Source organism: Pseudonaja textilis, chromosome 2 (assembly GCF_049901715.1).
Source record: "Pseudonaja textilis isolate UNSWEBS1 chromosome 2, rPseTex1.2, whole genome shotgun sequence".
Lineage (NCBI taxonomy): Eukaryota > Metazoa > Chordata > Lepidosauria > Squamata > Elapidae > Pseudonaja > Pseudonaja textilis.
Window position 1 is genome coordinate 102,764,835 of NC_141991.1, and position 24,560 is coordinate 102,789,394.

Sequence of the window (24,560 nt, forward strand, 5' to 3'; positions counted from 1 at the left end):
TGTTGTAATGGTCTTCAACAGTATTGCATCCAGTGAATAGAAATTGCCAATCAAGGGATGAGAGATCGTTGTCTATAAGATCATAGTTGCCTTTTTTGAAGTTATAATTGGGGATTACATCATTGTGATGATTTTTGTGTGGGCATATGTTGAGATAAAAGTCAATCATATCGTGGTCACTGTTGGAAAAGGGTTCTTTAGTTTGTATTCCATAAGTTAATTTCAAACTATTGCAGAAGATGAGATCGAGGCAGTTGTTAAGTCTAGTATTGTTGGTTACTAGTTGTTCCAGTCCCAGATTTGTAACAGTATTGTAGAAGGTTGCACATATGGGTTCAATTTTACATTTGTTTAGGATCCAGTTAATATAAGGTAGATTGAAGTCACCAAGAAAAATAAAAGCGTGTGGGCAGGATGTTGCCCATGTTAGTAGTGAATTTAGCTTGTTTACATGTTCGATGTCATAATCAGGGGTTCTGTAACATAGTAAGAACCGAAACGTGATATTTAAGGATAGTTCACAGATGATGGCCTCAGGAAGACCAAGCTCCTGGGTAACTTGGATGTTTTTAGATGTAAGGACTTTTTATAGAAGATAGCAACACCACCTCCTCTACGAATTTCACGATCTGATCAGTAAACATGATAATCTCTTACTGTGGTAATGGAGTCAGGGAGAGATGTGTTGAGCCATGTTTCACAGACAAATATGATGTTGAATTTAGCCATATTTAATAAGAGGAGAAATTCAGGTGTTTTATTCACAAGGCTTCTTGCATTGAGGAGCTTGCATTAAAGGCCAGCAGTTGTCAAATGCTAGAAAGAGAACCAACTGGAATAGTCAGGTTTCTGAAACAGACTCCTAACTTTCACTCCCACTTTGGTGCCAAAGACAGAAAATTATTTTGAATATATTTATTTGATTTAGATTAGACCATTTATGGATTTCTTCTCCAGTTACATAAAACTAAAGATCTTAATACAAAAATCTGACATAGAAAAAGAGAAAGACTGATTACTACTTTGAGAGCTTCATCAAACCACAATTGAAAAACAACATTGTTCCATCTAAAAGACTAATGAATAAACACAAGCATTGGCCTACAAATCCTTAGTTGTAAATCTTGGCCTTTGTTTATTTGAAGAAATGTCCATTTAAGTGTGTTTCAAATATTATGGTATTCAAATATTATTACAAACCAAAAAAATCCCTTTAAGTTATACAGTACTTACTAGGTTGCTTACAGGCAGAAATAGTACGTAGTAAACATAGTACATAAAATCATATGTTACAATGTCTTACCAGTTAATGAATATTTCAGTTTTAACCACAACAACACAAGAGCACACAACATATATAAACTTAATGTAAACCACTCCAAACTTGATTTCAGGAAGTACAATTTCAACAACAGAGTGGTCAATGTCTGGAACTCACTAACTGATTCTATTGTCACCTGCTCAAATCCCTACTCCTTTACCCTCATACTAGTCTCTATTGACCTCACCCTATTCCTAAGAGATCTGTAAGGGGTGTGCATAAACGCACAATCATGCCCACCATCCCTGTCCTATTGGCCCCAATTATTAGTTCCTATTTCTTATATTTAAATTTTTATTTATTCTTATTTCTATTGTATTGTAAGCTTTTGACAAAATAAATAAATAAAATAAAATAAAATACACTGCCTTTATGTGTGCAGCACTATTTATGCATTAACTTTCACAGAGACTCAAATCCTGCACTATCAGGATTCCCAGCATATAAACAGCTGTGCATACCAAGGCTTCTCTAGTACACATAACTGGTGCTATACATTTGGAATCATGTTTATAGACATTGTAGGTGTGACATTATGACAGGGTCAACCTTTCTTATCTGAATGGCATAAATTCTGTTAGTGTCTGAACTAAGAGTTCACCAGTATATGACCAGTACTGGGCTGCCAAAATATATAGATTCTCACAAAAAGATAATAAAGTCATTGTTGGAAAAATCTTTGTGATGAAACTCTGCAATTGAACTCTTCATTGAAAAGGAAAAAAAAAGAAGGCTTTGATAACTGAATTCAAAGTGTAAGAGGAAAGCGAGTGGGTTCAGTTAAAAGTGAACAATGAAAGGAGATATCAGACATGGCTCTGCACTTGACATTTTTGTGAAGATTGTAGTTCCTATCTTTCTAAGCGGATGCCCAGGAATTTGGACAGATCTTTTTTTGGTATTGCAAAAACATGAATAACTTTACAAGGAAATAGTTGACTTGCTAAACAATCTGCTGAGCAAGTGGATAAGAACTCAAGTAGAGGAAAGGAAAGATATGGAAGTTACATCCTGTTCTCAAAAAATGTGCTGAATGGATATAATCCTTCAACTAAGAATACTTTGCATAGTGGAAAGCAAAAATGACAAAACGCCACATTGAGGAGGTGAACTGGATGCAAAACAGGCTTAGTTCATGAAAGTTGGTAAAAAATAAAAGAAATACATAATGCAATACATAAAAACTTATTTTATGAAAGATAAACTTTTTTTTGCTATTTATTATCATAAAGTAATTGTGATATTTTATGTGAGGCAAGTCCAGGAGAAATACATTGAGCACAGCAAACCTCTTTACTCTGTCTTCAATGACTTGACAAAGACATTTGATGCACTAAAAAGTAAGGTTCTCTGGATCACTCTGAGATGCTGTGGCTGCCTGAGGAAATTCATGTGAAGTTGATTCAGCTGCTCCACAATGAAATAACAGAACAGGTTCTTTATTATGGTGATAGATCAGCTGCCTTTGCCATTTCCAATGGGGTGAAACAGGGTAGTATACTAGCCCTGTCCAGTTGAATCTGTTCTTCATTTGCATGTTGACACATGCTGTCCAAGATTTGAAGGAGGGAGTGTATATCAGGCAATTGACCAAGTCTCACTTTAAGCTTTGTTCTTGGATGAGTTACCTCCATAATCCTTAAAAAGTATCTTCTTGATGATTGTATGTGTGTGGCACAAAAAGACAGTGTTATACAGTTGATACTAAAATGCTATGCTCTTTGGCTTGACTATCCACCTTTACCAGTCCGTATCAAATACCCTTAGAATAAAAAATCACCGCTGATGATACTCAGCTGACAAATGTAAACAGTTTCAAATAGTTGCGAAGCATCCTTTCAAGTGATAGTTCTACGGACAAAGAAATTTACATCATAGGCTGGCTGTGTACTAGAGTGCGTTAAACACAGTGTTGGTACGTCCACAAATCTGAAAGCGTGCAGAGCTGTGGTTATCCCTTCTCTCTTATATGGACATATTATATGGACTCTGTACTGACAATGCATCAAACATCTGGAGAAATTTCACAGGCATGCTCTGCACTCCATCCTTGGCATTCATTGGCAAGGCCATGTCTCCAACCTGGAGGTTTGAATCACGTGGAATCCACTAACATTGAGTGTCCTATTATTACATGTCATCAGAATGGATGACCATTGTATGCCTTCTCAGTTCTCTATGGTGAACTGGAGACTGAAGAGAGACCTCAAAGTCTTCTATGCAGCACTACAAAGAAGCTGTGAAGGAAGCCCTATGACATCAAGTCAAGGGAACTAGAAGCTGCTGACAGAACCCACTGCTTCATAGCCATGTGCTATGAAGCCTACACCAGCTTTGAAGACAGGCACTGCCAAAAACTGATGGGAATTGTGAGTGGTGTCACCAAATAGCACCCAGTTTTTGTAACAAGGACTTCCAGTGTAAAAAGCTATGATTCCAGACTGCAGAGTCATCTCCATGTTCACAGATGAACTGTACAAAAGCAGGTCTTCTTTGAACCTGAAGTGTAGAGTTGTAATTGCAGGAATATTATTATCTTGATGGCAAACCTCAGGTAATGAAGGTTCCAAAGCAAATACAACTCAGGCAACCAAAATCACTAATGTAAAGAAGGATTAAAGAGAGGAAGTAAACATGTGTTAGACTTTAACTAGAGATAATTAATTGTGTTAATTACTATGCTAAACAGTAAAGAAAGTTAAGCAATAACTAAAGTTAACCAATGTTAGAGGATTACTAAAAATGTGTATAAATATAAGACTAGACTCCAATAAAGTTCATCATGATTCATTTGATCATGATCAAACACCTCGACTGCCTCATCATTACAACACTGAAGGACTACCTAATAATAATATAAATAATAATTTTCTCTTCCCTCCCCTATAAACCCTACTCTGCTGTCTCATTATGATGGAGGGTTATTTATGGAATAGTTCAGCAAAGAGTAGCCAGCAGAGTTACCCATCCTAGTGCCCATCTAAAGCTCTTATATTGGGAAAGTGGCAATATAGCAAGATGCTGGAAGCAGATGATCCATGGAAAAGGTGTTATTTTACATTGAGCAAGAGGAGGCAATGCTAAACCACTCCTATATTTACCAAGAAAATCACCTCAATAGAGGGAGAAAAGGTGATTGATGCTATATGATGAGCATTTCAGGTTGGATGGCAATTAACATGCTACTGATGAAGAGCTGAGACTCTTTCAAAGTACAGATAATGTTTCTGATGTGCTTAGATAAAAGCCTTCTAGATGTCTAATTGCTGATGTAGCCATTTGAAGTTGCAAAGACAGAATTACAGTGGGAACATGGAATGTAAGATGCATGAACATGAGAAAACTCAGCACAGTGAAAGATGACATGAATCAACCATATATTAACATCTTAGACATCATCAAAATGGATTGGAATTAGACTCTAGTCAGAACATCATATTGTTTATTACTAGGGACACCTGAATAATAAAGGAGGATGGAGGGAGGGAGGGAGGAAGGGAAGGAAGGAAGGGACAGCATTGCCCTCATTGTCAGAAAGCATATAGTAAAGACAGTACAGGCAGTAAAGGCAGTTAATGAGTGAACTATAACTATTCAACTTCATGAGCAAGCCTTCAATATAATACAACAACAATCCAAATTTATGCTTCAACTACTGATGCAAATAAGAGGAGGTTGTTGAGTTTATGGTCAAGTTCAATTTAAATCAACAGAACATGCAAGCAAGATCAGTCAGTTCTGGGTGTCTGCATGAATGGTTACTGGTTTCAAAATAGTCCGCATCAATAGAGCCCTACTCCTTTTTACAGGCATGCAATGCACACATTGCACACATTTAAAAGAGACAGGATGGTGATCACCCAGTCATAGTCAGTATACTTTTGTGTTGGCCAACAGGTAGATTGAGAGGGTCATTTTCCTAAATAAGATTTTGCTTTTCGTTAAGTTTTGTATACAGCCTTTTTCTTTTAGATTCATTTTTTTATTTCAAATTCTAAATATAGAGAATAAGATTTTGAATACATAGCTTTTATTATCTGACTTTGCAGAAATTCACACACACATACACACACTCAAATTATATCCCAAACATAATACCCTCAAATGGACCCTCAAATTCCTTAAACTAGCCCTAAAGTCCAGGCCTGGTTACACTTAACCACTTCCAGATCCTCAATGAACAAAGGACTCAATCTGAGCAAAAACTTCTATTTGACTTAGGTTGACTGTGGTGCAGTGGTTAGAATGCAGTATGCAGGCTACTTCTGCTGATTGCCGACTGCCTGCAGTTTGGAAGTTCGAATTTCACCAGGCTCAAGGTTGACTCAGCCTTCCATCCTTCTGAGGTCAGTAAAATGAGGACCCAGATTGTTGAGGGCAGTATGCTGAGTCTGTAAAATTACTTAGAGAGGGATGTAAAAACACTGTGAAGCAGTATACAAGTCTAAGCACTATTGCTATTGCTATTTAGAGCTTTTATTTGTATCAGCAAAAGCCTGCAGAAGAATTGTATGATACTGCTCATGCTTTAGCAGGAGGATCAAAGGAACATGGTATGACATAATCCTTAAAAGTTTCTGGAACTTGTTAGTTTTATCCCATTTCTTAATCCAGCACCTGCCTCCATATAGAAATCCATATAACTGTGGTTGGAATATGGATCTGATAACAGTGAAAAGCACATGCATAAGTGTAATAATATAGTATCTGGACTTGCAAAACCAAAGCTCTGGAAACCTAGAATAAATAAAACTACATCAGTGAAATAGCCATGCAACAGATAGTATATCTTAACAAATATAAAGATAAATATAAGAAATAAGATATAAGATATTACTTATAGTTATACTATATTACATGTGCATTGTAAGAGGAGAACTATATTATTCAATGCTGGCAAAAAAAATCTTATAATTATAAGAACTCTGCTAGCACCTTTCTCAGTTAACGCATGTTATTAAAGGGAATAAGCTTTCTTGATTTAGAGTTAATCAGATCAGTGGTGGGATTCAAAAAATTTTACTACTGGTTGTGTGAGCGTAGCTTGGTGACTGTGGCAGGAAAAGGATACTGTAAAATCTCCAGTCAGAGGTGGTATTTGCCAGTTCTACAAACTACTCAAAATTTCCACTACCAGTTCTCCAGAATTGGTCAGAACCTACTGAATACCACTTCTGCATCAAATGCTTAGAACGGTTAATTTGATATAAGATTTAAAGTAAGACAGGAGGTGAAAAGTTGGGGAAAGATAAGAGAAAATAAATTGGTTATGAAAGTTCAGTTTACATGTCAAACAAATTGCAATATTTATCAGTTAACAATTGTAATGCCTTAAAACCCATTGTTGAGATCTTCTGAGATTGCCTGAAACCTTTTGATGTATTTGAGTTCAACAGTTTCTCACTTGATGGGGCTGTTCAAGTTCCACTTTTCCACAATACTCACTTTGGGGGAGTATCCTGAGAAATGTTCTGATATTATTTTGTCTTGTTTTGGATCCTGATGTTAATTTTGCACCCATTAATTCTAAAATTTGTTCTGTTTGTCCTCTGTAGAATATAGAGAGGCACTGCTAGCAGACAATGGCATATGCCAGGTTAGAGGAAAAGCACCTCTAATCTAGTATTTAAGCTCGTTGGGGCTATTGGTGTATATATGTGGACAAAATCGGCACCTGGGTTTCTTGCAGGGACTTACTCATATGTTGGCATCATGTTCTGTTCAGGTTATTTGTGGAATCTGCTCCAGAATGGATGGCTGTTTGTATGCAAGTATGGACTTCTCACCTGCTGTCTAAGAAAAGACAGTGTTATTTTCCACTATGGGTTGTAGTTTATAAATAATTTGTTTGAGTGGATTGAGCAATGAACGGTAGGTAAACAGTTTACCATTTTTCAGTTTCTGTGGTTTGACATTTAATAGTTCTATTGACTTGTCTATTGATCTCATTGGGTGGATAATTCATTTCCTGAATGCCTGATTTAATTCCATCAGTTGAGCATCTCTGTCAAGTGGGTCAGAAGAAATGTGGCTGTAGCATAGAGTCTTGCTATGAGTGATTGATTTGATAATGCATTCTGAGCGGACACTGGAAGCATGTTGATATGCATTGCAATCTGTAAATTTCCTGTATAATGTGGCGTTTATATACCCATTATGTTGTTTTAAAGGAAGTGGTCTTGTTTTGTAGATAGGCCTAAGCTAAGGAAGATGGTAGGGTAGAAGTTGTTGACATCATGTAGAATTTGATGAGAGATTCCTTTTTGTATTATTTGATGAGAATTTGGAACTTGATGAGAGATTCCTTTCTGTCTTATTCTCTGGTTCCAGATGATTAAAATGTCATCAATTAATCTTAAGTAATAGAGGCGATTTGGAGAATTAAACTTAAGAAAGCATTGTCCTAGATCGGTTGTGAAGAAGTTAGCATATTGAGGAGCCATGCATGTGCCTAAAGCTCAGCCACTGTTGTCTCTTTTGTAGAGAAAGATGATAATATCTCTTTTATAGGAAAAATGATCTTTTGACTTAGAAAGCCTACAATGAAAACTTTAAGCTTGTGAGCTCCATGGACACATGTAAGAAGACTGCTTGTTACTATAATTTATCATGGGAGAACCAATATCTCTGTTCTTCCTAAATAACTCATTACAAGATTTTGCTGTGCAGGTTGATTCACATATTTCACTTAATTATGATTTCCCAGCAAATTTGCTCCAGATAAATTTTCTCCTTATATCATCATTATCATCCCATGTTTATGATTGGTTGCTGTTGATGCTGCTCTTGCTGTTGCTCAGTATTAGTGTTATGTGGGCTGGCAGTGAAAACTGTAACCCGGTGAGCCTGTACTTGCTCTACCATTGGTCATCCATGGAAGCGTATCAAGTTTGCTTTGCCAAAGGAAACTGATAGAGAGAGGTTGCACAAACTTTCCATTCTGCTAGGAGACTGTTGTCTTGTCTGCCAAATTTATTGGCCTTTGCGACAAACAAAACAACCTAATGCTTCTACTTTGGATGCATCAGCAGGTTCTGTGGTGCCCTGCTTGCTTTCCACAAGCTCATATGTTTCTTCCAATGTATACAGATGGCAATTGGGATCTACTGCCAGTTCAAAACGGTTTCAAATATCCACTGCTTGGATCCTTTGTAGGAATTCTGCCTGCTGCTGGATTAAGAATGCTTGGTACTGGCAAGAGCATCATCATTAACAAATTGGTGAAACATCATCACCTTCTCCATTCTTGCCATTGATGAGCCATGAGGCTTCTCTCTCCTACTTTTGGAACTACTTTTGTTCTGCTGGGAATAGGCAGTGACCACTAACCCTGCATTAGCCTTCCTGTTCATCCTTGCTTTCCTCCCCCAAATTATAGTATTCTGAACAATTCATACAATTTGATTTTCAACTCAAAGTGTCAAATGCATGAAACTGGTGCCTCCACCTCTGTTTTGTCTCTCCTTAAAAACAGTAGCCCCACACATTGTGAGTAGTGCTAGACAGAGGCAAAATATGAGGCAACTAAATAGTCCTGCCCCAATGGTGTATATTAACAGATACATATAGATCTACTATAAATGGATAGCAAAATAAATAAAGTATACAATTATTAGAATTGGAATTGGAATTGGAGTTAGTTACAGTGAGTTAAGTAAGAGATAGAGTTGGGGTATGAATTACAATTCTTTATTAGTCAAGTGTGATTGAACACACAAGGAATTTGTCAGATAGAAATCGATAGAATAATATAATGAATGGCTGAGCAAGGGAGAACAATTATGAAAACTAACAAATAAAAACAAAAGATAAAGCTGTGAGGGAAAAGAGAGAAAAAGAAAAGATTGGAGTAAAAAAGAAAAAGAAAAGTGGAGAAAGAATGTTTAACAAGAAAGGGAATGAGGATGATAAATAGCAACTGTTAGCTATTTGGAGGAGAGTGTCTTCCTAAAGGGAGATCTGAGAGCATTCTTAGACATTTTTGGTGTTAAGTGTCCATTTTAGGTCTTGTGATAAGATAGAACCTAGAAATTTGAAGATCTCTACTGTTTTTTTTCTCAAAAACTTTATTAATTTTTAAGAAAACAAACATATACAAACAAAACACAAAACATGAAAAACATAAAACATCTTTTTTGAAAGCAGCTTGATCACGGGTTACATCTCTTCGTACAGACATAAATTCAAGTTCATGCTCACTTTTATATACCATTCCATATCTTATTGCCATTCTACATTTTTTATATAGCTTCTCCCCTCTTTTCACTCTCTTAATTCTATTTTATTTATTTCATCTTAATTTAAATTATTATACTTATATCCTTTGTCTGTCCTGTTTCAGCTGTCTATTATCTTTTCTCATTAACACAAAATTTCTCCTGTTATCACTGATTGGAGTATGATGCCTTTATATCTTTCCCCTAAATTTAACACTTAATATAATACATAACTTTGATTCGGATTCTGCTTAGTACATTCTAAAGCTATTTTAAGAAAAGAAAAATTTATAAATATATAATATAATTAAAACAACAATCCATACCAATTGAACTCTATCGTTAAAATTAATATTCATTTAAATCTTAAACATATTACACATTCCTTTTCAAATAGGTATCATGCTTCTATGGGAACACTTATAAATTTTGCGTAGTTACTTTCCCCCCATTTCACTTATATTTTAAAACATTATGTAATTAAAATGTTCCCATTCCTTCTTAATTCAATTTTCTCATATTTCATTTCATTTATTTTGTTCAAGAAAAAAAAGTTTCACTGAATTACATTGAATATTTTATCCCATTTTATAATCATGTTATTCCAATTTTCTAACATTATTTCTAATACAAATACAACAATACAGTCTTATGTACCCTTGCAGAATCTCTTTTTCAGTTATATTTTTACCCATTATCTCTAAATAAATCCTGTTTCTTTACATTGTTTCAAACCTTTGTAGCTTCTCTTCCCTTCCTTCCTCCCTTGCTTCTTCACTCTGCCCTTTTTACCCTCTTGTCTCTCCATCTCCATTTCCCTCTTCTGTATACCTCTTTTCTGTTGCTTTCTAACATTATATCCACTTTTCACCTTATTTTTCCCTTTTTTGGTTTTTTTTTAGGTCTTAAATTCTCTATTCTCTTTCCCCCCTTTCCCCTTTCTTCCCCAGATAAAGTTATTTGTTCATTAAAGATGGCTTCTTCTTTGTCCCAATCTTCTTGTTCTTGTAGTTTCTCATAAGTAGAAATCGCCATTTCTAAAAAATGCAGTCCAAATACACACAAGCTGTTTCATTTAACATTTTCTTCTTTTTTCACTTTCTCTTCCTGGGGTTACAATTCAGTTACAAAGTTCCAATTAAAATGTATCTTTTAGAAGTCTTGTTACAATTTAACTTTAGATTCTTTTAAATTCCAAGCAGTCTCCTCCAGCCAAATCTTACTCTTATTCTTTTCCTCTCCCTGCCCACTTACAGCGAAAAAAAGTTTTTTCAGTGATCAGAAATCTTTATTGTCCCCTTGGCTTTGAGTTTCCAGTTTAATTACCTGCTGATGCCAAAGCGGGTTTTTCTGATTTCTCATTCATCTGCTGTCACCGTAAGGAAGGAGAGTGAGAAAAAACAAACTTTCCCTTTTCACTTTCATTCGCTGCTTCTGGATCTTCTTTGGGAGCGATGTATCTTTTTTTAAAATTTAAATTCCAGGGTATCTTGAATGTTGCTTCTTATCCCGATCAGCCAAAACTTTCACTTCTTAGCTTTCTCCTGCACATTCTTTTCCGGATGAGTGCTTCTTTGTGGAGGCCATTTCTGACCGCCGCTCTGCCACCTTCGGAAAAGGGAGTTAAGCCAGCTGAGGAGGGGAGGTGCAGCTCCCCTCAAACCCTGCCAGGTCTCCTCTAACTTTGACCACCTCTACGGGGTGGCTTAGCCCTGAAGCCGGCTGGCTCGGGGCACTCCAGAGGTGAGCACAAGCAGAAACCATGCATGATTGTGGATTCCTGCTGCCGCTGAAGCCCTGCAAACCGGCTGAAGTCTGAAGATCTCTACTGTTGATACTGTGTTGTCTAGTATTGTAAGAGGTGGTAATATGGGAGGGCTTCTTCTAAAGTCTCCCACCATGTCTACGGTTTGGAGTGTGTTCAATTTCAGGCTGTTCCGGTTACACCATGAGGCAAGTTGTACAACCTCCCATCTGTATGCAGATTCGTCGTTGTCTCAAATGAGACCAATCACTGTTGTATCTTCTACAAACTTCAGTATTTTAACAAATGGATCATTTGAGATGTAGTCATTGGTATATAGGGAGAAGTGGAGAAAGAACACAACCTGGGGGAGCGGGGGCTGTGCTAATTGTACAGTTATCAGATGTGATTCTGCCTAGCTTCATCTTCTGCTTCCTAATTTGGAGTACTTTAAATTGTTTCAAACCTGATGGGCAGGTAAGTTCCCAAGTTATATTCTAATTGAAAAGTATCTGTTGCAAAAAATAAATGAATAAATTCATAACATAATGAATAAATTCATTATAAATCCTTTGATGGGGTTTTTGCTATAGTTAATAGTGGCATATTCCTGGCACTCACCTGCAAGCAATAGTAAAAATTAGCAGGAATTAAGATAAGCTGTTCAATGGCTCCCCTTGATCTTATTGTTACTCATCTTCATCTGGTGCTTTGCATACAGACATATTTCAATAGTGCCTATTGAAGAAGTTTTTCAAGTAGAACCGAAAAACAGCATTTGGCTCTAAACAGAGCTAAGTCTCGCTCAATTAACTGATTAACCTAAAGGGAATTGGAAATGAAAGCAATCTTTCAACTTCTGTGGCATTTTTTCTATAAATATTCCATGCACATTTAATAAGACAGATTTATGCATTATTTAAGCTGATAGCTAGAAAACAAAACTGTCTCTAGCAAGTCAGTTACAAAGAGGCATTTATAGTGCACTCACTCATTCTACTGTCTTCTTTGACAATCTGACTAGCAAGGAAGGAGTTATATCTATTGTATATTAATGTTTCAAAAGGAGATCCATTGGATAAGAAATGGCATAGTAGATAAGGTTGACTCTAGTTCCTTACGTTTTCCTTCCAGAAAGACCTTATAAGCAGACAAAATGTAGTGTAAATTAAAAGAAACATTTTATTCTAATACTTCTTGTCCAATTTTAGTTTACAAAGCAGGATTGCTTCTTTTTATATATAACTTTCTTGGTCAAATTAAACATTACATGCAGACACATGTACCATCATCCATATATTATGATTGCAGAAGTGAAGGATGCGGGTCATTCTTAAACTTTCCATGACAATAATAAACTAATAGGCATATGGAATCCAACAGATAACTACAGTCCAATTTGTTTCTTAATGTGTTAATTAAGGCTTAAAAATAGAGATCATAAAACGTTATTCCTCTTTCCTATTTGTGGTTTTCTAGGAATCTAAAAAAAATACTATCAGCCTGACTTTATGTAAATAAAATTATTGAAGGACATGATTTTTTGTGTCAGAGATTGGTGATGATGCTTGCATCTGAGACTGTTTTATAGCTGCATTTGAGTTTCTAAAGATGACTATATTCCCTCATTCACCTTGAATCAAGATGGGTTTCATGCCATATCACTCGGGAAAGAAGAGGGCTCTTTTGCAAAACAACTGCTTTTCTTCTGCCACAGGTTTTGACATTCTACTGTATTTAAGCATTTTTTTCCTTTCACAGAAAGGCTTCTTTTAGTTGAGTTGATGAATATATCATATTCTGTAATACACAAACACAAACTGTATATACATATACACTTACACACACACAAACAAACATAAAAAGATAGGGGAGGAGGGAGATAGATAGATAGATAGATAGATAGATAGATAGATAGATAGATAGATAGAAAGAAAGATAGATATAGATATAAATATAAATATAGATATAGATATAGATATAGATATAGATATAGATATAGATATAGATATAGATATAGATAGATATAGATAGATATGGTATTCAGCTTTGTTTGGGTATTTTCCCACGTCATTATAGTTGTGCTTTTAAAGCTGTAGCAACGTTTCGGCAGAATCTCATCTTCCCTCATCAGGTTTCTGTATAGTGTTCGTCTGTGAGTCAGACTTTCACAGCCATTTCTGTTTTAAATTTGGTGCTAGCCATCTGCTGTGCCAGAATGCTTTTTTCTTCATCCTGATTGGTTGGGAGTCTTGGTCTGTGTTTATTGGTCTTGGAGTTCGCTGTGTTCTGCTTGATTGATGTTTCTAATATCTTCTGTCTGTTTTGTAGCTTTCTTTGTCTTGATTGGCTGGCAACATTGTATTTCCTGTATTGGAGGCTTTTAGTGTGGCTTGGCTCTGAGTAAATGGACGGCTATCATTTATTGGGAAACTAGGTTTCATCTGGGTGCCTAGTTGGGGTGTATTTGAGCTGGAGGTATCAGGGGGAGTCTGTTTGTGCCCAGGTGTTTGCCTGGCTTGTGGTGTGGAGATTTTTTTGTTTGAGAGTGCAGGCTTCCAGATAATTGACAGTATGGTGGAGTCATCTCTTCTATTCATGCTTTCAGGTCTTTTTTCAATCTATACGGCCTCCCAAAAATACACAAAGAAGGCATACATCTCAGACCCATAGTCAGCTCCAGAGGTGCACCACTACAAAACCTAGTCAAATACCTAGCAAAGCAGCTACAGCCCCATGCTGAAGCAGCAGCTTCACATGTACAAAACTCATACCACCTCTTGGAAATGATCAAAGATCTACCTATAGAACAAAAAGATCTGATTGTAAGTTTCGATGTGGTTTCATTATTCACTCAAGTCCCAATAAAAGAAACTCTCGAAATCATCAAAAATAAATACCAACCACCCAAACATCTCATGGAACTAACAGAACACTGCTTAACCAACACATATTTCAAATACAAAGGACAATACAAGCAAATTGAAGGAGCCCCTATGGGATCACCACTGTCACCCGTCATTACAAACCTGTTCATGGAATTCAAATCCACAGCCCTAGCCAATGCCACCCACAAACTCAAACTATGGCTAAGATACATCGATGACACATTTGTTATTTGGCCCCATGAAAAAGAAAACCTAAACAATTTCCTAACACACCTAAACAGCACACACCCCAAAATCAAATTCACCATGGAAACGGAAACAAACAAACAACTACCATTCCTAGATGTACTAATCTACAAAAAAACAGATGGCACACTAGGACACACCATATACCAGAAGAAAACACACACTAACCGCTACCTCAATGCCCAATCCTACCACCACCCAGCACAGATAAACTCCGTGGCCAAAACACTAATTGCCAGAACCAAATGCCTAGCAGACGAGACACACATTAAGACTGAACTATGCACCCTGACTAAAGTACTGACAGCCAACAGCTTCCACAAAAGCAAAATCACTGGCTTGATCCACAAAAACACACTGAGACATAATGGAGACCTGGAAGATGAACAGACCTATGGAACAGCTGTCCTGCCTTACATAAGAGGTACTACAGACAAAATTAGTAAGATAGTACACAGGCATCACATCAAGACTGCCTTCAAAATAGACAGAAAAATAGCAACCATCCTAAGAAACCCCAAAGATAAAATTGACCTGGAAAACCAAGGCATATAAGGGGCTGGGGGGGCAGGGTCGGTGTGGTCCGCTTGATGTCACTCATGTTGGGAGCCCAAGCACTCTGCCAGAGAAAACAGATCTGAACTTCATTTTCAGTTGTGACATCCTCCTGCAACCCTCTGTCAGTAAAAATGGAGCTTGAGAGGGCCACAAGCGGCCCTCCCAAGCTTCGTTTTCTCTGGCAAACACACTGTGAGCTGGTCCACTGTTTCCAGGGTGGCCCTGCGGGCCAGTTCTAAACACCCCACAGGCCAGATTTGGCCCCTGGGCCTTGAGTTTGACACCCCTGCTTTAGAATCTTAAAAGAATAATACAATTTTTTTCATTGCTCTGTTTTAAAATAAAAAAATCCTCACCTTTAGAGAAATCACTACTCATTCTCAGCTAGGTTTTTAGGCATGTGGTCACAGTCTTCCTAAATTTTGTTATGAATATGTCATTTACAATTTCCTTCAGCAGTAGCCTAACCATCTTTACTAACCACAAAAGCTCTCTTAGTTTCAATTTCTCACACCTTTGATGAAAAAAAAAATCAGAATTGCCACAGGGATCTGCTGGAATGGGGAAAGTGATTAAACATGTCATAATGCCATTACATGCAAGTTATCATTTTTGCAACATCCTCATTGGGACCTCCTTCTGGTGGCTCTGCATATTCTACTTAAAAAAAAAACCCAGCCTTTCCAAAACTGCCATTCCCAGGAGGGTGGACTATGAATTAGGGGAGTTAGTCCTGAATCCTGCAATAGATGCTTGGATTTATTTACATCTGATAGTTGATTATTAGTAAAAGGAGCTATCCAGTAAAAGTAAGAGGTGATTTGCCAGAGAGAGGAGAACCAATGAGAACATAGTCAACACTGTCCCAAAGGTGTTTTTTTCAAGAGACAACTAGACTTCCTTTGTTTTTCCTTGACGTTTCTGTTAAGTATGGTCGGTGGGTCCCATAGAGACACGAGGCTCAAGTAGTGAACAACAGCTCTTTATTAAGGAGGCAGATTCTGAGACAAACAAGCCTAGCCGTGGCAGCCCTTTGTATAGAGCTGGCTGTGACCAGGCAGCCTATGACAGTTGTTTAAGCTTGCCGCGCTTGGTTTTACCCAATTGCGGCAAACCCCATACGAACCAATCAGGAATGCGTATATCGTCCAATCACAGCCCATCTTTACCGGACCAATAGGAATGCAGGTCTACGAGCCGGCTAGTATGGAACAGTTTCGCTTCTCATCCAAGAAGCTTCTTCAGTGAGTCAGATCCCTGAGTCAGAACTGAAAAAGCTTCTTGGATGAGAAGCAAATTGTTTTCAAGGGAAAAAAGAAAAAGAAAGTCTAGTTGCCTCTTGAAAAAAAAGCATCTTTGGGACAACCATGACCCGCATAACTGAGAATCTCCATAGATTCAGCATTACAGAAATACAGAAATCATAAATGTCATGACAAGAACACATCTGCTCTGCAACCAAACTGAATTGCTTGGCTTTCTCTATTTCTGAGTTCATATGATTTTCCAGTATAACTATGTTTACAACTATGTTTGGAGGAAGGAGAGAAAGCCCATTAATGCAGCTGCCAAGTCCACCAGTGCGGAGGCAATAGTTTTCACACCGCCAAAAGCTCCTGCAAGACAAAGCAATGTATTATGGAGGGAATATAATGCTCCAGCATGGCATTAATAAAAATAACTTTATACCAGCCTACAGGAAACCTACAATTTTTTTTTTCTCCAGAAAAAAAATGTGGCAAATGTTATGACAAGCAGATAGTTTGTTGTAGGCTGCCTCAAACTGCTTGTTTTGGTCTGCAGACACTATTATTCACGGCCTTGTCTTTTTTTCTCTTCCTTTTAAGAGGACAGATGCAAAAGTATTTTCTTGGTGGTGCCTGGCAGTAGGAGAAAATTGGCTCAAACAGTCAGCAGACTTTCCCCCTTGCATATCATTTTTAGGAAAGGCTATGGCTGTCTTGCACAGAGAGTTTAATAGAACCTCCATTCCAGAAGCAGTGTTATAGAATAATATATATATATATATAGGGAAATATATTTTACTGTCAAGATTTATGGCCTCTGCCAAACTATCAGTTTCCCCACCCCTTCTCTGAGTAAGATAAATCCCACAATGGACAGGGAGTAATGAGGACAAGATATACTTTTTGATCTTCAATCCAGATGAAAAGAGAAAATCCAAAGTTAGCAGAAATGGGAAATGTGCAACGATGGTTGAACTATAGCTGAAAGTATGGTAGCTGATTATGAATCACCAACATCTCTTTTTCTCCATATTGTGTATGTTGCATGTTGAAGTTTCAGGCATAGTGGTTTCACACCAGTGATTTGCAATCAGTATGTTGCTCATTTTTAGGCATATTTTAATTGAGGGAGGGAGAGACCTGGAAAAAAGTTTCTTGTTTATAATGAAATGGGTGGTTTATACCTGGAAACCAGCAAAACAGAGCTTGTTCGCATATACGGCAGAACATGAAATGATCATTTTAAATCCTTATCTCCCACCTTGAGATATGCAGATTGATGATGACTATAAACTGGAATTCATTCTGCTGGCATCAGACCAGTGTGGGAAGAAAAGAAACATTACCCTGGGCTTTGAAAAGTTCATTTAATCAAGCAAGCAGATGAGTTCTTTTCCCTGCCAATGCATTATCTTCACCACCAAGCATAGTAGCTGAGCAATTTGTGAACCAAATTTATCCTTGCGACAGATTAAATAAGCTTCCAACATTGTTCTCAGAGTCCTTTGGCTTTCCAGTAAATACCTCAAGAGCCAAAAATAATCTCACCATATCTTGAAGATGGAGAGGCTGGTGTTGGTTGTGAAGGAAATTCTGTAAGTGGAGCAGCAGATGCATCAAGAAACATGACAAATAGATGCTCAACTGTTGCTGCAGCTGTTGTACCCCCCCCACACACACTCAGTTGTAGAAGAGCAGAAATGTGCAGACCAAGACCTGATCTCAAGGGAATCTTGGATGTGCTATTTTGCAGCTTAGCTTTTCGTCTTTAAAATGGAGAGAAGATTAGAAAACACAAGTTCCAAGGTTTCCCAAAGCAGGGATTTGCAGGTGCTTCAGTTGCATTGCATTTTATTGTCCACAAACGTTTTCTTTTTGAAAAGCTTTGCTAAGTTAATACCAGTAGATGACATGGCCTAAATCACACACACACAAAAAAACCCAGCCAAGTAAAGATTGCTGAATTTTTTTCTCTCTTTGCCTTGGAATTGTCTTTTTGTAGGGGGTGGTTTTTGGTTTTTTTTGTGACATAGATTTAAGGAAACTAAAATTAATTAATTAAACACTAATTCCAGATGAAAGTTGTTAAATCAATGGCACTATTTTTATAGTGTCCTCTCCTGGCTGTGAATGAAAAAGAAAGAATCTAAATGTGTTACATTAGCTGAAAGGCTGAACCAGCTTTTGTGATTCAGTTATCATGGATGACAGCTATTGAAAATAACTTTCAAAGGAATGTAATACAACCTAATCAAGTTGCAACCTAAGACAAATGTTGTGCTTTTCTCTAGGATTTTGGATTTCATCCCTTTCATCATAAGCAGCAAGCCCAAGCCATGTATTAGAATGAAAACTCTGTTTATCTATCTTTGTAGAAACCACCTATATATATATATATATATTATATTTGGTGTGCAGTGAATGGGAAATGTGAGCTTAAAAAAACAGGCATTGTATATTTCTATAAAACCCTTAAAAGACTGCATAATAATAAATGATATGAAAAGGGATTTTCCTTTTCTGATCTTATGCCTCATTCTTATGATATTTCCTTTGAAGTTATTGTTGGAATTACCCCACCACCTCAATTGATCTGTCTGTCATTCTTCAGTCATCCTGACTGACAAACTTCCAGAAGTAGAGGAAGCACACAAGTGGAGAATTCTTGCATGGCATTTTTTTCTGCATTTTAATTGACATGTGGGAAGTCATGCAAATTGCAATCAGTTTTCCTCAGACCTCCCCGAATTCTTAGCAATGACTTTGTAAATGAGACAATTCTTGGAACTGAAATCCAAATTTCTGAAAGAAACCAGTGTTGAGAAAGCTTCTGCAAACCAGTGAAGAAATGATGAGGTCAAAATACTCAAAAACAGACAGCACACTTGTCTTTCAAGATAAGCAAGGAATGTTTATTTTATCAATGATAAATTCATCCACCTTGTCTTCCTTTGATTTCCTTCCTTCCTTCCTTCCTTCCTTCCTTCCTTCCTTCCTTCCTTCCTTCCTTCCTTCCAACCTACCTACATCTCTTTTCTGTCAGACACAATGAGAATGATAAATAAATGTTAAGCCTAATTTTAAAGTGCATTGGTGATCTAATTTCTATATTGTTGCCCTTACTTTTTTCATCTGAAATTGAAGGGAAATTTTTATTTTTATTATGTTGAGGGGGTGGCCTCCTATTACGAATCTGTTAGGCTTTAAGGCTATTTCCCACAAAATGTAACAGTCTCCACAGTGTATTAACAACTGGATGTGACTCAAACCCAGTAGGGCTTGAAACTTGTTAAATATCACTCTGAATTTCTGAGCAGGTCATCACTTAGGCCAAATACCCAGGCATCTGCATAGAGCACTTCATCCTCTTTTTTCAACTGATATCACAGCTTTTCAATTATTTTTTCACTCCCCGCCCCCCATACCATTTGATTTCCCTAGACTGTCAAATTCTGCAGGAAATATAGAAGTGGGAATGAAACACATCTTTTTAGAAACTATTCACTGAAACATTAATTTACTATAAATAACAACACAGCATCTAATCCTTCCTTGTAATTTTATTTTTATTTGGACTTCCAGTTTCACAAATCAAATTCTCAATTAAGTCAATCTTTATATTGATTTCCAGGTTATACACTGAAACTTACTTTCTTTTTACATTAAAGGTATTTCATACTTTCTAACATCGTTATTGCGGGCAATCGTTTGCTTTATCCACAGATCCAGCTATTCACTACCACTTAAAAATAGAAACTCTTATGCAAATCATTGGAAGCTCAATAAAACTCTGTATCAATTAAATGCAGCAACAGAGCTGGAATTAGGTTTCATAAATTGAAATTAAGGAGCCAAGTTAGTTACAAATTAAGTTTCATAAATATCAGTAGAGCAGAGTTCTGTGAACTCCTTAGAGTAGTGAGGAAAAATTATTTCCATCCTAAAGACAGAATGAGTCTGTGGAGGGAATCATTATAATAATGAATAAATCCACAGTTCAAAGAAGAGAAAACTATTCCTATGGCTGGTATGTCCAGATTCCTCTGTGTGTACAACACGACCCATACATACTTGCTCACTGCACTAACTTTGCTATGTCTCACAGGAATCTATGTCTAAATTAACAAATATGTGACCTAGAATATTTGGTCATGTGGTCTTTGTATACTAATTGCAGATTAGCAATGATCAGTATGATATCTGCTGCCTTTTATCTGAAGTTGTTAGAAGACTTTTTATCTGAAAGCTACTTCGCCTTTGAAAACTAGTTAATGTACAACAGAAGTGGCCAATCTTTCGTTAACCAAGAGTCACTCTTAGCATTTTTTTTTAAGTCAGAAGACCACAATGGGTGGGGCAATTAGATATAACTAGTTTCTTTTCTGCAGAGTGGGGAATGGAATGTAAGAGTTTTCTTTGTTTTAAAAAATTATATTAGGCTTCCTATAGGGCTTATACTACAGTTCCCATGTAATTTGGATTTTAAATAGGGACAAATAATTTCATCAGTTGCAGAAGAAGATTTGGCTTAGGCTGCAAAGTTGCAGGAGTAAGACAGACTCCTAGAGTTGTATTAGTTGTTTAATATTATCTGGTGCCCAGAGTCCTTTGGAATTGGGCAGTCTTACAAAATGAATGAAGTAATGAATGAAGTAATAAATGAATGAATGAATGAATGAATGAATGAATGAATGAGATTGGTACAGCTATTATTAAAATCACTGGAAACTAGCATGGATAATGTTAGACTTCCCATAATGCCATTTATAAAAGCAGAATAATTGATAAGGTATTCCTCTTTTCTGTTGTCTGTTCTGAATATAATGTAAATATAAATCTGATCTTGGCTAAACCACAGACTCATACTAACTTGCCAATTATTTTGCCGTCCTGGCCAGTTGGTTATCTAATTGCTGCAGACATCCATGTTAATTTGGTATCTGTGTTCCTTACTGAGATTTGAGGGGTTTAGCTGTACTTATATTTCTGAATGTTCAAACAAATTAGTTTTTAAATATAAAAATTGTCAGTTAGAAAATGAGAAAATAACATTTTAAGTCTTCAAAAAGGATAACAGTTTTTTCAGGTTCTTCATCCTCCAAAATGTTGGAAATCTATCTTTAGTTTCTGTGGCGATTCTCAATCATCCAGGTCATAGTTATCTCCAAGATGTTTTTTTTTCTTCAAAAGGCAACCAGACTATTTTTTTTTCAAAAAGGAGAAGAAGAAGAAGAAGAAGAAGAAGAAGAAGAAGAAGAAGAAGAAGAAGAAGAAGAAGAAGAAGAAGAAGAAGAAGAAGAAGAAGAAGAAGAAGAAGAAGAAGAAGAAGAAGAAGAAGAAGAAGGTGGTTTTTTTCTTCTCATTCAAGAAGCTTCATCAGTTCTGATGTTGGGAGGAGGGGAATGAAAGGATAGATACTGACAGTTGAGATTGTATGGTGATGGGGATTGTATTTCCTTTGCAGTTATCTGATCATTAGCACTCTCTGAGAGATGTTGAGGAACTTGGGGGGGGGGGTGTTATCTTTGCTCTTAGGGTTATGTGAATCAGAATGCAACTGGTTGTGGAATCTTCTTGGAACTACTGAAAGGGCTGCCTTGTAAATTGGAAATAGGTGGTGATTATTGTCTCTTGTCCCATATCCCTCTTGTCCAGTCATATGTATGTGTTGGGTGAAAGGGAGAGGAATTTATGCAGGGATGGGATTAAAATTTCTTAACAACTGGTTCTGTGGGCATGGCCTAACTTTTGGGTGTGACTTGGTAGTCATATGACTGGGTGGGTGTGGCTTGCTGACTGAACATAGGTTGGTGGTCACGTGACTGGCTGGTTGTGGCTTGTATGTAAATATGCTAAATATTTCTGTAAATATTGGTTTTTGTTATTAAAAAAGAGCAATTTTTACCCAAAAACAGGCAAAGCAGGCAGGCAGATTGAGTTGCTTGCAGAATCACAGATTCACTCACAGATCTACCTTTCTTCAGTCAACTACCTGAGTCTGTCACATAAATTTGCTTGCAAGCAAACTCATAAAATTTGCTAGCAAGCAAATTCACAAAATTAACTCACAACTCACCATGTATGTAAATACTGAATTATTTTATTTAAAAAAGAGCAACTTTTACCCAAAATCAGGCAAAGCAGGCAGGCAGATTGAGTTGCTTGCAGAATCACAGACTTACTCACAGATCTACCTTTCTGCAATCTGCTGCCTGACTCTGCACTGAAAAGTAGAAGCTTCAGTCCTAAGGGAGACTCAGCTCTGCTCTCAGGCCACTTCTACCCCCCACCCACAACCCCCTGAATACCATCCCTGACTGGGCCTCAGGGAAGTCTCTTGGGCGAAGGCAAAACAGTGCAACAGTGATTTAGATTAGCTAGAAAAGTAAGAAATCTGATGATTTCCTGCTTTCTAGCTTATCTAAATTGTGTGGCACAGCTGATAATTGGAGCTGATTGTCAAGGGGTAGAAAGGAAAAATAGCAACTTATCAAAAATTAGGCAAAGGAACAATGCAGGCAAGTTGGATGGCACACATGCAAGATAAAGAATGACTGGGCAGGGCAGGGAGGGGCAGGCAGGGAGTGGAGGGGCCAGTTTTCTGAACTACACAGAATCATAACAACCGGTTCTATAGAACCGGTTCAAACAGGTAGAATCCCACCCCTGAATTTATGCTATCTGCCACAGATAGGTCCATCAGCTACAATCTATAGCCCATAAGGTATTTGGTTAAGAAGTATTCATAGTCCTTATTTAGTGACCATCACTGGGACCAGCAAAAGAGTCCTTGAGCGAAGTAGCTGCTAATGAAACTGCGACTGTGCTTAAGATGTTACTACAACTGTCCTTTGCTTTATAGACCAGAAAGGTTGCAAATGAAAGGGATAGTTTTCAAGTTACTTTTTCATCACTGTTGTGGCTGTGAATGGTCACTAAATGAGTCAGTTGTTAAACAAGGACTCTATGAAAATAAAAACATGTAAATAAAAACTTTAGAGCAAGTCTGTTAGTGTTTGGGGATAAACCCCCTAGCAGAGTGTGCAGCAGCAGTCAAGCCAGGCAGCCAAATGAGAGTGAGGCTGGGCCCTAGAGTATACACACACTTGAGACAAATACACTGTTTGTGGTTTGAATAGGTATTTAATTCATACAGAGATTAAGAATAGTCATTCAGTCCATATGTCAGTATCCAGTTTATCTATCCAGTTATCAAGTCCTTTAAACAGTAAATACAATGTCTTTATCTGCTTGTAAATCTTCTTCTTAAGATACCTTTCTCTCAAGTACTAACGCTGAATCCACAGCTCACCAGTAAACAGTCCTTGTGTTCAGGTGAAATGGTATCTGGCACAGTAGCCTCCAAGGTAAGCAGATAGACGTTCCAATACACAGCAGACAGCAGACCTGGAACAGTAACCAGGTGCATCTAGAAGCCGGACTCAGACAGTTGCATCCAGAAGCCGGGGCTCATACAGTTGCATCCAGAAGCCGGGGCTATTACGTTTCCCCTCCTACCTATATGGCTGCCTGCAACCGCACCCACAATGACATTGCAGTTTCATTGTGCTTAAAGCTACATAGCACTTAATCCTAGGTTTACATATTTATTCACCCAAACCAGTTGGAGTATTCATATACCCAACATTCTCCCCTTTTGGGTGATATAAATATGTAATGCCTTTACATTCTAAACCCATATTTTTTACAACTTTCTAGATGCTTAATAGCACCTTGGGCTTTAGTAAAATGATCAGCTACATTGTCCTCCGACATGCAGTACTCCAGCTGTATCAATTTACTCTGTACAGACTGTCTTACATTAAGATATCTCAAATCTGTATGTTTACTTCTCGTTTTAACTGCAATATTAGTGGCCATTTGAATTGCTGCCTGATTATCCTCATGTACAACTACAGGGTAATTTACAGTTATACCCATATCCTTCAACATTTGTTTGTACATGATCAACTCAGTACACAAAAATGATAAACAGGAGAATTCTGCCTCCATAGAAGACAAACTTATATGCTGTTGCCTTATTGACTTCCAGCCAATTAATGTCTTACCCAGCATTATGGCTGTTCCTGAAGTCGACTTTCTTGTGTCTCTTTCTGATGCAAAACTAGCATCTGCATAAGCACTCAATATGAGATCACCTTCTGGTTCTAAATACAGTGCATGGTGTAATGTTCCTTTAAGATATCTTAGGATTCTTTTCAATGCTATCCAGTGACATTGAAGTGGGTCATTATTGTGCCGTGCCAGCTGATTAATACTAAAAGCAATATCTGGCCTTGACCAATTGCTAATATATGATAAGCTACCAATCAAGGATTG